This window comes from Oncorhynchus clarkii, chromosome 12 (assembly GCF_045791955.1).
Source record: "Oncorhynchus clarkii lewisi isolate Uvic-CL-2024 chromosome 12, UVic_Ocla_1.0, whole genome shotgun sequence".
Classification (NCBI taxonomy): domain Eukaryota; kingdom Metazoa; phylum Chordata; class Actinopteri; order Salmoniformes; family Salmonidae; genus Oncorhynchus; species Oncorhynchus clarkii.
In genome coordinates, this window is record NC_092158.1 from 2,675,021 (window position 1) to 2,690,739 (window position 15,719).

Below are 15,719 nucleotides of genomic sequence, written 5' to 3' on the forward strand. Positions count from 1 at the left end.
GTGTGTGTGTGTGGGTTTGTATGTGTGTGTGTGTTTGTGTGTGTGTGTGTGTTTGTGTGTGTGTGTGTGGGGGGGGGGGGGGTTGTATGTGTGTGTGTGTGTGTGTGTGTGTGTGTGTGTGTGTGTGTGATCAGGAATGCTAATGTCAGAGTCTGTAGAGGGATGTCTGAAAGGTCAGATATCCACTGTGATGCTACTGCAGGTAATCAATCTGCCTGACTGAGGAGGAGGAGGAGGAGGAGGAGGAGGATGAAATGTAGGAAGAAGAGGAAGGAGGAAGAGGAAGAGGGGATTAGGTGGAGGAAGGAGGAAGAGGAGGAAAGAGGAGGAGGTGGAGGAAGACGAGGAAGGAGTAGGAGGAGGAGGAGATGAGGAAGGAGGAGGAGGAGGTGGAAGGAGGAGAATGTGGAGGAAGGAGAAGAAGGGGAGGAGGAAAGATGAGGGGAGGAAGAGGATGAAGAGAGGAGGATGAGGAGGCTGGATTTCAACACTGCAGCAAAACATCGACCACCACTGGTTTCAGTTGGGAGGACACATCTTTTGTTGTATGAAGACCTCAGGCTAGCTGTAATGGTATGCCATCTTGTTGTATGAAGATCTCAGGCTAGCTGTAATGGTATGCCATCTTGTTGTATGAAGATCTCAGGCTAGCTGTAATGGTATGCCATCTTGTTGTCTGAAGATCTCAGGCTAGCTGTAGTGGTATGCCATCTTGTTGTATGAAGATCTCAGGCTAGCTGTAGTGGTATGCCATCTTGTTGTCTGAAGATCTCAGGCTAGCTGTAGTGGTATGCCATCTTGTTGTATGAAGACCTCAGGCTAGCTGTAGTGGTATGCCATCGTGTTGTATGAAGACCTCAGGCTAGCTGTAGTGGTATGCCATCTTGTTGTATGAAGACCTCAGGCTAGCTGTAGTGGTATGCCATCTTGTTGTATGAAGACCTCAGGCTAGCTGTAGTGGTATGCCATCTTGTTGTATGAAGACCTCAGGCTAGCTGTAGTGGTATGCCATCTTGTTGTATGAAGATCTCAGGCTAGCTGTAATGGTATGCCATCTTGTTGTATGAAGACCTCAGGCTAGCTGTAGTGGTATGCCATAATTGTATTCAGTATGAGTGGCTGTCTTACCGCTGGGTCTTTCATTTGCACTTTTCTCATTTCAAATGGGGGTACTCCAGGAACGAACAGATTATTTAAATCAGATCAAACTGTATCTTGACCTTGAAATGCTATATTTGCCTTCCAGATGCTCAGACAGCAGTAATGTGGAATTTAAAAAAGGGTCATCCACTGAATTAGACCATTTAAAAACCTTTTAAGGATCAGACCCTTTTTTTCAATTGTCTCCTTCAATGACATACCCAAATCTAACTGCCTGTAGCTCAGGACCCAAATCTAACTGCCTGTAGCTCAGGACCCAAATCTAACTGCCTGTAGCTCAGGACCCAAATCTAACTGCCTGTAGCTCAGGACCCAAATCTAACTGCCTGTAGCTCAGGACCTGAAGCAAGAATATGCATATTCTTGATACCATTAGAAAGGAAACACTTTGACGTTTGTGGAAATGTGAAAGGAATGTAGGAGTACATAATACATTAGATCCGGTATTAGACAATACAAACAAAAACAATAATAATAAAAACAATAATATTTTTTTTCCCCTCATTAACTTTAAAATGCAAGAGAAAGGCCATAATGTACTTTTCCAGGTTAGGTGCAATTTACATGTGTATTTGCAAACTTTTAGACTGATCCAATGAACCATTGCATTTCTGTTGAAAATGTTATATCAAGACTGCCCAAATGTCCCTAATTGGTTTATTTATACATTTTCAAGTATATAACTAAGCACTCTCCTCAAACAATAAAATAATTGTGTCTTTCTGCACATATCAGATATGTCTATATCCTGGGAAATGTTCTTGTTACTTACAACCTCATGCTAATCCCATTAGCCTACGTTAGCTCAACCGTCCAGCGGGAGGGACACTGATCCCGTAGAGGTTTTAACTAACGAATTTGGTCTGAGGCAGACTAGGGGAGCGAGAGACAAAGAATCACAGAGAGAGAGATTTGACATTTGTAATGTCTTTAATTGTTTTGAAACTTCTGTATGTGTAATGTTTATTGTTCATTTTTTATATATTATCTACCTCCCTTGCTTTGGCAATGTTAACACATGTTTCCCGTGCTAATAAAGCCCCATATATCTGTTTCCCCTGACAGGGTGGTCAGCCCTGTACCGTGACAATACCAGGGAGATGTGAGGTCTGTTTCCCCTGAGAGGGTGGTCAGCCCTGCACCGTGACAATACCAGGGAGATGTGAGGTCTGTTTCCCCTGACAGGGTGGTCAGCCCTGCACCGTGACAATACCAGGGAGATGTGAGGTCTGTTTCCCCTGACAGGGTGGTCAGCCCTGCACCGTGACAATACCAGGGAGATGTGAGGTCTGTTTCCCCTGAGAGGGTGGTCAGCCCTGCACCGTGACAATACCAGGAAGATGTGAGGTCTGTTTCCCCTGACAGGGTGGTCAGCCCTGCACCGTGACAATACCAGGGAAATGTGAGGTCTGTTTCCCCTGACAGGGTGGTCAGCCCTGCACCGTGACAATACCAGGAAGATGTGAGGTCTGTTTCCCCTGACAGGGTGGTCAGCCCTGCACCGTGACAATACCAGGGAGATGTGAGGTCTGTTTCCCCTGACAGGGTGGTTAGCCCTGCACCGTGACAATACCAGGGAGATGTGAGGTCTGTTTCCAAGGTGACAGACAGGTGTGATGGAGTCAGTGTTAACACTGTGTTGATGCTACAGCCGTTTATAATGAATGATGGTACAATACGACACACACAATTGCAAAGCTAAAGCCTTGCGCTGTCACATCAGTGTAACTGCACAAGCAATTACACTTCCCGTCCCTCCCAGACACGCGCACACACACACACACACACACACACACACACACACACACACACACACACACACACACACACACACACACACACACACACACACACACACACACACACACACACACACACACACACACACACACACACACAGACAGACAGAGGAGGGACTGTTCTCCAGACAATAGCTCCTCTCATGGGGTTATAAATCGTCACCCAGGACTCATCATATGTCAGAGCTTCTGTCTGACTCCAGTATGTAAATGAGGAGATAGCTTTGTTAGTCGTTAGCATGTGGTCTGCTCACTGTGTGTAAATGAGGAGATAGCTTTGTTAGTCGTTATTGAGAGTGCAAAATGATGCTCTGTCGTCATCATGAAGACGTAATTACCATTACAGTCAATGGGTACAGTAGATGAAAACATTATCATTACAGTCAATGGGTACAGTAGATGAAAACATTATCATTACAGTCAATGGGTACAGTAGATTAAGACATTATCATTACAGTCAATGGGTACAGCAGGTGGAAAACATTATCATTACAGTCAATGGGTACAGTAGGTAGAAAACATTGTCATTACAGTCAATGGGTACAGTAGGTGAAAACATTACAGTCAATGGGTACAGTAGGAGAAAACATTATCATTACAGTCAATGGGTACAGTAGGTGAAAACATTATCATTACAGTCAATGGGTACAGTAGGAGAAAACATTATCATTACAGTCAATGGGTACAGTAGGAGAAAACATTATCATTACAGTCAATGGTGAAAAACATAGTTGCATCATCATGGTGTCCGCTACAGAGGACATTTCTTCATAAGAAATAATGATTACACAACTCACTTTGCTATCTACTATTTCTAAGATATTCACTTACTGGAAACTATTTGAATTTCAAACTCAAAACAAAATATAATAAATGACACAATCATTACACAAACTAATTTTCAACCTTCTATAAAATGGGATAATTTTGACGGTAGCCATTTTGTTAAGAAACAGGAAGATACTGTTGTCAAGGTCACACCCCCCAAAACATGATGTCATTGGAAAGCCCAGATTGTCTTCTCAAAGGGACAAGTTAATACAGTGGCCTGGATTACCTCAGAGATACGGACCAGGAACTATAGACCACGAGATAGGACAACAATGACTGCTAACTTACAGGTTATAATTATATAATGAACTGCTAACTTACAGGAGGTTATAATGACCTGCTGGGGTACAGGAGTTTACATGAACTGCTGGGGTACAGGAGGTTATAATGAACTGCTAACTTACAGGAGGTTACATGAACTGCTGGTGTACAGGAGGTTATAATGAACTGCTGGGGTACAGGAGGTTACATGAACTGCTAACTTACAGGAGGTTACATGAACTGCTGGTGTACAGGAGATTATAATGAACTGCTGAGGTACAGGAGGTTATAATGAACTGCTGGGGTACAGGAGGTTATAATGAACTGCTGGGGTACAGGAGGTTATAATGAACTGCTAACTTACAGGGGGTTATAATGAACTGCTAACTTACAGGAGGCTATAATGAAATGCTGGGGTACAGGAGGCTATAATGAACTGCTAACTTACAGGAGGCTATAATGAACTGCTGGGGTACAGGAGGTTATAATGAACTGCTGGGGTACAGGAGGTTATAATGAACTGCTGGGGTACAGGAGGTTATAATGAACTACTGGGGTACAGGAGGTTATAATGAACTGCTGGGGTACAGGAGGTTATAATGAACTACTGGGGTACAGGAGGTTACAATGAACTGCTGGGGTACAGGAGGTTATAATGAACTGCTAACTTACAGGAGGTTATAATGAACTGCTAACTTACAGGAGGTTATAATGAACTGCTAACTTACAGGAGGTTATAATGAACTCCTGGGGTACAGGTTATAATGAGCTGCTTGGGTAAAGGAGGTTATAATGAACTGCTTTGAACAGGGCACACAGAGGTTTGGTAAAGTAATGCACATTATAGGGGATAAGGTTCCATAGGGTTCTGGTCTAAAGTAGTGCACTATATAGGGAATAGGGTTCCATAGGGCTCTGGTCTAAAGTAGTGCACCATATAGGGAATAGGGTTCCATAGGGCTCTGGCTAAAGTAGTGCACTATATAGGGAATAGGGTTCCAATTGGAACATGTATGACTGAATGACCTACTAATGTTTTCCCCAATGACAAACACCTCATCACAGCAGTACCATTACCCAGTACTGACAGTCACCTCATCAAAGCAGTACCATTACCCAGTACTGACAGTCACCTCATCACAGCTGTTCCATTACCCAGTACTGACAGTCACCTCATCACAGCTGTACCATTACCCAGTACTGACAGTCACCTCATCACAGCAGTACCATTACCCAGCACTGACAGTCACCTCATCACAGCAGTACCATTACCCAGAACTGACAGTCACCTCATCACAGCAGTACCATTACCCAGTACTGACAGTCACCTCATCACAGCAGTACCATTACCCAGTACTGACAGTCACCTCATCACAGCAGTACCATTACCCAGTACTGACAGTCACCTCATCACAGCAGTGCCATTACCCAGTACTGACAGTCACCTCATCACAGCAGTACCATTACCCAGTACTGACAGTCACCTCATCACAGCAGTACCATTACCCAGAACTGAGAGTCAACTCATCACAGCTGTACCATTACCCAGAACTGACAGTCACCTCATCACAGCAGTACCATTACCCAGTACTGACAGTCACCTCATCACAGCAGTACCATTACACAGTACTGACAGTCACCTCATCACAGCAGTACCATTACCCAGAACTGACAGTCACCTCATCACAGCTGTACCATTACCCAGTACTGACAGTCACCTCATCACAGCTGTACCATTACCCAGAACTGACAGTCACCTCATCACAGCTGTACCATTACCCAGGACTGACAGTCACCTCATCACAGCAGTACCATTACCCAGTACTGACAGTCACCTCATCACAGCAGTACCATTACCCAGTACTGACAGTCACCTCATCACAGCAGTACCATTACCCAGTACTGACAGTCACCTCATCACAGCAGTACCATTACCCAGAACTGACAGTCACCTCATCACAGCAGTACCATTACCCAGTACTGACAGTCACCTCATCACAGCAGTACCATTATCCAGTACTAACAGTCACCTCATCACAGCAGTACCATTACCCAGTACTGACAGTCACCTCATCACAGCAGTACCATTACCCAGTACTGACAGTCACCTCATCACAGCAGTACCATTACCCAGTACTGACAGTCACCTCATCACAGCAGTACCATTACCCAGTACTGACAGTCACCTCATCACAGCAGTACCATTACCCAGTACTGACAGTCACCTCATCACAGCAGTACCATTACCCAGAACTGACAGTCACCTCATCACAGCAGTACCATTACCCAGTACTGACAGTCACCTCATCACAGCAGTACCATTACCCAGTACTGACAGTCACCTCATCACAGCTGTACCATTACCCAGAACTGACAGTCACCTCATCACAGCAGTACCATTACCCAGTACTAACAGTCACCTCATCACAGCAGTACCATTACCCAGTACTGACAGTCACCTCATCACAGCAGTACCATTATCCAGTACTAACAGTCACCTCATCACAGCAGTACCATTACCCAGTACTGACAGTCACCTCATCACAGCAGTACCATTACCCAGTACTGACAGTCACCTCATCACAGCTGTTCCATTACCCAGGACTGACAGTCACCTCATCACAGCAGTACCATTACCCAGTACTGACAGTCACCTCATCACAGCTGTACCATTACCCAGTACTGACAGTCACCTCATCACAGCTGTACCATTACCCAGAACTGACAGTCACCTCATCACAGCTGTACCATTACCCAGAACTGACAGTCACCTCATCACAGCAGAATCATTACCCAGTACTGACAGTCACCACATCACAGCAGAATCATTACCCAGTACTGACAGTCACCTCATCACAGCAGAATCATTACCCAGTACTGACAGTCACCTCATCACAGCAGTACCATTACCCAGTACTGACAGTCACCTCATCACAGCAGAATCATTACCCAGTACTGACAGTCACCTCATCACAGCAGAATCATTACCCAGTACTGACAGTCACCTCATCACAGCATAATCATTACCCAGTACTGACAGTCACCTCATCACAGCAGAATCATTACCCAGTACTGACAGTCACCTCATCACAGCAGAATTATTACCCAGTACTGACAGTCACCTCATCACAGCAGTACCATTACCCAGTACTGACAGTCACCTCATCACAGCAGAATCATTACCCAGTACTGACAGTCACCTCATCACAGCAGAATCATTACCCAGTACTGACAGTCACCTCATCACAGCAGTACCATTACCCAGTACTGACAGTCACATCATCACAGCTGTATCATTACCCAGTACTGACAGTCACCTCATCACAGCAGATTCATTACCCAGTCCTGACTGTCACTTCATCACATTAATGAAATAATTGTCCAAAACCTGAGGGGATAAAATGGTATTTTAAAAAACCCTGCTACCAGGAGAAGGGATGTTGTTCCAGGGCCATATCTGACTCCCTCTGGATCAAGGTGGCCTTGCTGTCTTATACATGCTAAAATAACTTCAGTTCACCCTGAGGGTGGCAGGAGTTACTATCAGATTGGCCGGAGTCACACTCAGATTGGCTGGAGTCACCCTCAGATTGGCCGGAGTCACTAACAGTGACCTCATCACAGCAGTACCATTACCCAGTACTGACAGTCACCTCATCACAGCAGTACCATTACACAGTATTGACAGTCACCTCATCACAGCAGTACCATTACCCAGAACTGACAGTCACCTCATCAAGCTGTACCATTACCCAGTACTGACAGTCACCTCATCACAGCTGTACCATTACCCAGAACTGACAGTCACCTCATCACAGCTGTACCATTACCCAGGACTGACAGTCACCTCATCACAGCAGAATCATTACCCAGTACTGACAGTCACCTCATCACAGCAGTACCATTACCCAGTACTGACAGTCACCTCATCACAGCAGAATCATTACCCAGTACTGACAGTCACCTCATCACAGCAGAATCATTACCCAGTACTGACAGTCACCTCATCACAGCATAATCATTACCCAGTACTGACAGTCACCTCATCACAGCAGAATCATTACCCAGTACTGACAGTCACCTCATCACAGCAGAATCATTACCCAGTACTGACAGTCACCTCATCACAGCAGTACCATTACCCAGTACTGACAGTCACCTCATCACAGCAGAATCATTACCCAGTACTGACAGTCACCTCATCACAGCAGAATCATTACCCAGTACTGACAGTCACCTCATCACAGCAGTACCATTACCCAGTACTGACAGTCACATCATCACAGCTGTATCATTACCCAGTACTGACAGTCACCTCATCACAGCAGATTCATTACCCAGTCCTGACTGTCACTTCATCACATTAATGAAATAATTGTCCAAAACCTGAGGGGATAAAATGGTATTTTAAAAAACCCTGCTACCAGGAGAAGGGATGTTGTTCCAGGGCCATATCTGACTCCCTCTGGATCAAGGTGGCCTTGCTGTCTTATACATGCTAAAATAACTTCAGTTCACCCTGAGGGTGGCAGGAGTTACTATCAGATTGGCCGGAGTCACACTCAGATTGGCTGGAGTCACCCTCAGATTGGCCGGAGTCACTAACAGTGACCTCATCACAGCAGTACCATTACCCAGTACTGACAGTCACCTCATCACAGCAGTACCATTACACAGTATTGACAGTCACCTCATCACAGCAGTACCATTACCCAGAACTGACAGTCACCTCATCACAGCTGTACCATTACCCAGTACTGACAGTCACCTCATCACAGCTGTACCATTACCCAGAACTGACAGTCACCTCATCACAGCTGTACCATTACCCAGGACTGACAGTCACCTCATCACAGCAGTACCATTACCCAGTACTGACAGTCACCTCATCACAGCAGTACCATTACCCAGTACTGACAGTCACCTCATCACAGCAGTACCATTACCCAGTACTGACAGTCACCTCATCACAGCAGTACCATTACCCAGAACTGACAGTCACCTCATCACAGCAGTACCATTACCCAGTACTGACAGTCACCTCATCACAGCAGTACCATTACCCAGTACTGACAGTCACCTCATCACAGCTGTACCATTACCCAGAACTGACAGTCACCTCATCACAGCAGTACAATTACCCAGTACTAACAGTCACCTCATCACAGCAGTACCATTACAGATTCCTGACAGTCACCTCATCACAGCAGTACCATTATCCAGTACTAACAGTCACCTCATCACAGCAGTACCATTACCCAGTACTGACAGTCACATCATCACAGCAGTACCATTACCCAGTACTGACAGTCACCTCATCACAGCAGTACCATTACCCAGTACTGACAGTCACCTCATCACAGCAATACCATTACCCAGTACTAACAGTCACCTCATCACAGCAGTACCATTACCCAGTACTGACAGTCACCTCATCACAGCAGTACCATTACCCAGTACTGACAGTCACGTCATCACAGCTGTTCCATTACCCAGGACTGACAGTCACCTCATCACAGCAGTACCATTACCCAGTACTGACAGTCACCTCATCACAGCAGTACCATTACCCAGTACTGACAGTCACCTCATCACAGCAGTACCATTACCCAGAACTGACAGTCACCTCATCACAGCTGTACCATTACCCAGTACTGACACTCACCTCATCAAAGCAGTACCATTACCCAGTACTGACAGTCACCTCATCACAGCAGTACCATTACCCAGAACTGACAGTCACCTCATCACAGCAGTACCATTACCCAGTACTAACAGTCACCTCATCACAGCAGTACCATTACAGATTCCTGACAGTCACCTCATCACAGCAGTACCATTATCCAGTACTAACAGTCACCTCATCACAGCAGTACCATTACCCAGTACTGACAGTCACCTCATCACAGCAGTACCATTACCCAGTACTGACAGTCACCTCATCACAGCAGTACCATTACCCAGTACTGACAGTCACCTCATCACAGCAGTACCATTACCCAGTACTGACAGTCACCTCATCACAGCAGTACCATCACCCAGTACTGACAGTCACCTCATCACAGCAGTACCATTACCCAGAACTGACAGTCACCTCATCACAGCAGTACCATTACCCAGTACTGACAGTCACCTCATCACAGCAGTACCATTACCCAGTACTGACAGTCACCTCATCACAGCTGTACCATTACCCAGAACTGACAGTCACCTCATCACAGCAGTACCATTACCCAGTACTAACAGTCACCTCATCACAGCAGTACCATTACAGATTCCTGACAGTCACCTCATCACAGCAGTACCATTATCCAGTACTAACAGTCACCTCATCACAGCAGTACCATTACCCAGTACTGACAGTCACCTCATCACAGCAGTACCATTACCCAGTACTGACAGTCACCTCATCACAGCTGTTCCATTACCCAGGACTGACAGTCACCTCATCACAGCAGTACCATTACCCAGTACTGACAGTCACCTCATCACAGCTGTACCATTACCCAGTACTGACAGTCACCTCATCACAGCTGTACCATTACCCAGAACTGACAGTCACCTCATCACAGCTGTACCATTACCCAGAACTGACAGTCACCTCATCACAGCAGAATCATTACCCAGTACTGACAGTCACCACATCACAGCAGAATCATTACCCAGTACTGACAGTCACCTCATCACAGCAGTACCATTACCCAGTACTGACAGTCACCTCATCACAGCAGAATCATTACCCAGTACTGACAGTCACCTCATCACAGCATAATCATTACCCAGTACTGACAGTCACCTCATCACAGCAGAATCATTACCCAGTACTGACAGTCACCTCATCACAGCAGAATCATTACCCAGTACTGACAGTCACCTCATCACAGCAGTACCATTACCCAGTACTGACAGTCACCTCATCACAGCAGAATCATTACCCAGTACTGACAGTCACCTCATCACAGCAGAATCATTACCCAGTACTGACAGTCACCTCATCACAGCAGTACCATTACCCAGTACTGACAGTCACATCATCACAGCTGTATCATTACCCAGTACTGACAGTCACCTCATCACAGCAGATTCATTACCCAGTCCTGACTGTCACTTCATCACATTAATGAAATAATTGTCCAAAACCTGAGGGGATAAAATGGTATTTTAAAAAACCCTGCTACCAGGAGAAGGGATGTTGTTCCAGGGCCATATCTGACTCCCTCTGGATCAAGGTGGCCTTGCTGTCTTATACATGCTAAAATAACTTCAGTTCACCCTGAGGGTGGCAGGAGTTACTATCAGATTGGCCGGAGTCACACTCAGATTGGCTGGAGTCACCCTCAGATTGGCCGGAGTCACTAACAGTGACCTCATCACAGCAGTACCATTACCCAGTACTGACAGTCACCTCATCACAGCAGTACCATTACCCAGTACTGACAGTCACCTCATCACAGCAGTACCATTACCCAGAACTGACAGTCACCTCATCACAGCAGTACCATTACCCAGTACTGACAGTCACCTCATCACAGCAGTACCATTACCCAGTACTGACAGTCACCTCATCACAGCTGTACCATTACCCAGAACTGACAGTCACCTCATCACAGCAGTACAATTACCCAGTACTAACAGTCACCTCATCACAGCAGTACCATTACAGATTCCTGACAGTCACCTCATCACAGCAGTACCATTATCCAGTACTAACAGTCACCTCATCACAGCAGTACCATTACCCAGTACTGACAGTCACCTCATCACAGCAGTACCATTACCCAGTACTGACAGTCACCTCATCACAGCAGTACCATTACCCAGTACTGACAGTCACCTCATCACAGCAGTACCATTACCCAGTACTAACAGTCACCTCATCACAGCAGTACCATTACCCAGTACTGACAGTCACCTCATCACAGCAGTACCATTACCCAGTACTGACAGTCACGTCATCACAGCTGTTCCATTACCCAGGACTGACAGTGACCTCATCACAGCAGTACCATTACCCAGTACTGACAGTCACCTCATCACAGCAGTACCATTACCCAGTACTGACAGTCACCTCATCACAGCAGTACCATTACCCAGAACTGACAGTCACCTCATCACAGCTGTACCATTACCCAGTACTGACACTCACCTCATCAAAGCAGTACCATTACCCAGTACTGACAGTCACCTCATCACAGCAGTACCATTACCCAGAACTGACAGTCACCTCATCACAGCAGTACCATTACCCAGTACTAACAGTCACCTCATCACAGCAGTACCATTACAGATTCCTGACAGTCACCTCATCACAGCTGTACCATTACCCAGAACTGACAGTCACCTCATCACAGCTGTACCATTACCCAGTACTGACACTCACCTCATCACAGCAGAATCATTACCCAGTACTGACAGTCACCTCATCACAGCAGAATCATTACCCAGTACTGACAGTCACCTCATCACAGCAGAATCATTACCCAGTACTGACAGTCGCCTCATCACAGCAGTACCATTACCCAGTACTGACAGTCACCTCATCACAGCTGTATCATTACCCAGTACTGACAGTCACCTCATCACAGCAGAATCATTACCCAGTACTGACAGTCACCTCATCACAGCAGAATCATTACCCAGTACTGAGTCACCTCATCACAGCAGAATCATTACCCAGTACTGACAGTCACCTCATCACAGCAGTACCATTACCCAGTACTGACAGTCACTTCATCACAGCAGAATCATTACTCAGTACTGACAGTCACCTCATCACAGCAGAATCATTACCCAGTACTGACAGTCACCTCATCACAGCAGTACCATTACCCAGTACTGACAGTCACCTCATCACAGCTGTATCATTACCCAGTACTGACAGTCACCTCATCACAGCAGATTCATTACCCAGTCCCGACTGTCACTTCATCACATTAATGAAATAATTGTCCAAAACCTGAGGGGATAAAATGGTATTTTAAAAAACCCTGCTACCAGGAGAAGGGATGTTGTTCCAGGGCCATATCTGACTCCCTCTGGATCAAGGTGGCCTTGCTGTCTTATACATGCTAATATAACTTCAGTTCACCCTGAGGGTGGCAGGAGTTACTATCAGATTGGCCGGAGTCACACTCAGATTGGCTGGAGTCAACCTCAGATTGGCCGGAGTCACTAACAGTCACCTCATCACAGCAGTACCATTACAGATTCCTGACAGTCACCTCATCACAGCAGTACCATTATCCAGTACTAACAGTCACCTCATCACAGCAGTACCATTACCCAGTACTGACAGTCACCTCATCACAGCAGTACCATTACCCAGTACTGACAGTCACCTCATCACAGCTGTTCCATTACCCAGTACTGACAGTCACCTCATCACAGCAGTACCATTACCCAGTACTGACAGTCACCTCATCACAGCTGTACCATTACCCAGTACTGACAGTCACCTCATCACAGCTGTACCATTACCCAGAACTGACAGTCACCTCACCACAGCTGCACCATTACCCAGTACTGACAGTCACCTCATCACAGCAGTACCATTACAGATTCCTGACAGTCACCTCATCACAGCAGTACCATTATCCAGTACTGACAGTTACCTCATCACAGCAGAATCATTACCCAGTACTGACAGTCACCACATCACAGCTGTATCATTACCCAGTACTGACAGTCACCTCATCACAGCAGATTCATTACCCAGTACTGACAGTCACCTCATCACAGCAGAATCATTACCCAGTACTGACAGTCACCTCATCACAGCTGTATCATTACCCAGTACTGACAGTCACCTCATCACAGCAGAATCATTACCCAGTACTGACAGTCACCTCATCACAGCAGAATCATTACCCAGTACTGACAGTCACCTCATCACAGCAGTACCATTACCCAGTACTGACAGTCACCTCATCACAGCTGTATCATTACCCAGTACTGACAGTCACCTCATCACAGCAGAATCATTACCCAGTACTGACAGTCACCTCATCACAGCAGAATCATTACCCAGTACTGAGTCACCTCATCACAGCAGAATCATTACCCAGTACTGACAGTCACCTCATCACAGCAGAACCATTACCCAGTACTGACAGTCACTTCATCACAGCAGAATCATTACCCAGTACTGACAGTCACCTCATCACAGCAGAATCATTACCCAGTACTGACAGTCACCTCATCACAGCAGTACCATTACCCAGTACTGACAGTCACCTCATCACAGCTGTATCATTACCCAGTACTGACAGTCACCTCATCACAGCAGATTCATTACCCAGTCCCGACTGTCACTTCATCACATTAATGAAATAATTGTCCAAAACCTGAGGGGATAAAATGGTATTTTAAAAAACCCTGCTACCAGGAGAAGGGATGTTGTTCCAGGGCCATATCTGACTCCCTCTGGATCAAGGTGGCCTTGCTGTCTTATACATGCTAATATAACTTCAGTTCACCCTGAGGGTGGCAGGAGTTACTATCAGATTGGCCGGAGTCACCCTCAGATTGGCTGGAGTCACCCTCAGATTGGCCGGAGTCACCCTCAGATTGGCCGGAGTCACCCTCAGATTGGCCGGAGTCACCCTCAGATTGGCCGGAGTCACCCTCAGATTGGCAGGAGTCACCCTCAGATTGGCCGGAGTCACCCTCAGATTGGCAGGAGTCACCCTCAGATTGGCCGGAGTCACCCTCAGATTGGCCGGAGTCACCCTCAGATTGGCCGGAGTCACCCTCAGATTGGCCGGAGTCACCCTCAGATTGGCAGGAGTCACCCTCAGATTGGCCGGAGTCACCCTCAGATTGGCCGGAGTCACCCTCAGATTGGCAGGAGTCACCCTCAGATTGGCCGGAGTCACCCTCAGATTGGCCGGAGTCACCCTCAGATTGGCCGGAGTCACCCTCAGATTGGCCGGAGTCACCCTCAGATTGGCCGGAGTCACCCTCAGATTGGCCGGAGTCACCCTCAGATTGGCCGGAGTGCCGAAGGAGAGTCCCAACTGGCATAGTGCACGATATAGGCCAGGGAATAGGCCCTGGTCAAAAGTAGTGCACGATATAGTCCTGGGAATAGGCACTGGTCAAAAGTAGTGCACGATATAGGCCTGGGAATAGGCCCTGGTCAAAAGTAGTGCACGATATAGGCCTGGGAATAGGCCCTGGTCAAAAGTAGTGCACAATATAGGCCTGGGAATAGGCCCTGGTCAAAAGTAGTGCACGATATAGGCCTGGGAATAGGCCCTGGTCAAAAGTAGTGCACGATATAGGCCTGGGAATAGGCCCTGGTCAAAAGTAGTGCACGATATAGGCCTGGGAATAGGCCCTGGTCAAAAGTAGTGCACGATATAGGCCTGGGAATAGGCCCTGGTCAAAAGTAGTGCACGATATAGGCCTGGGAATAGGGTGCCTTTTGGGATGCACCCAGTGTGCGATGCTTCAGGGGAAGGGTCTAGTAATCCTGAACTAAGTGGCTGCCAGGTTATTATGACAGAGGAGAAGAGGTTCAAAGAGTCTACTCAGTCAGAGTCCTTCAGGGTTACTTTAACTGACAGTAGCGGGACAGAGCAGGCTACTGTATACACGCATACACACACACACACACACACACACACACACACACACACACACACACGGCAGCCAGTTCCCTCCCTC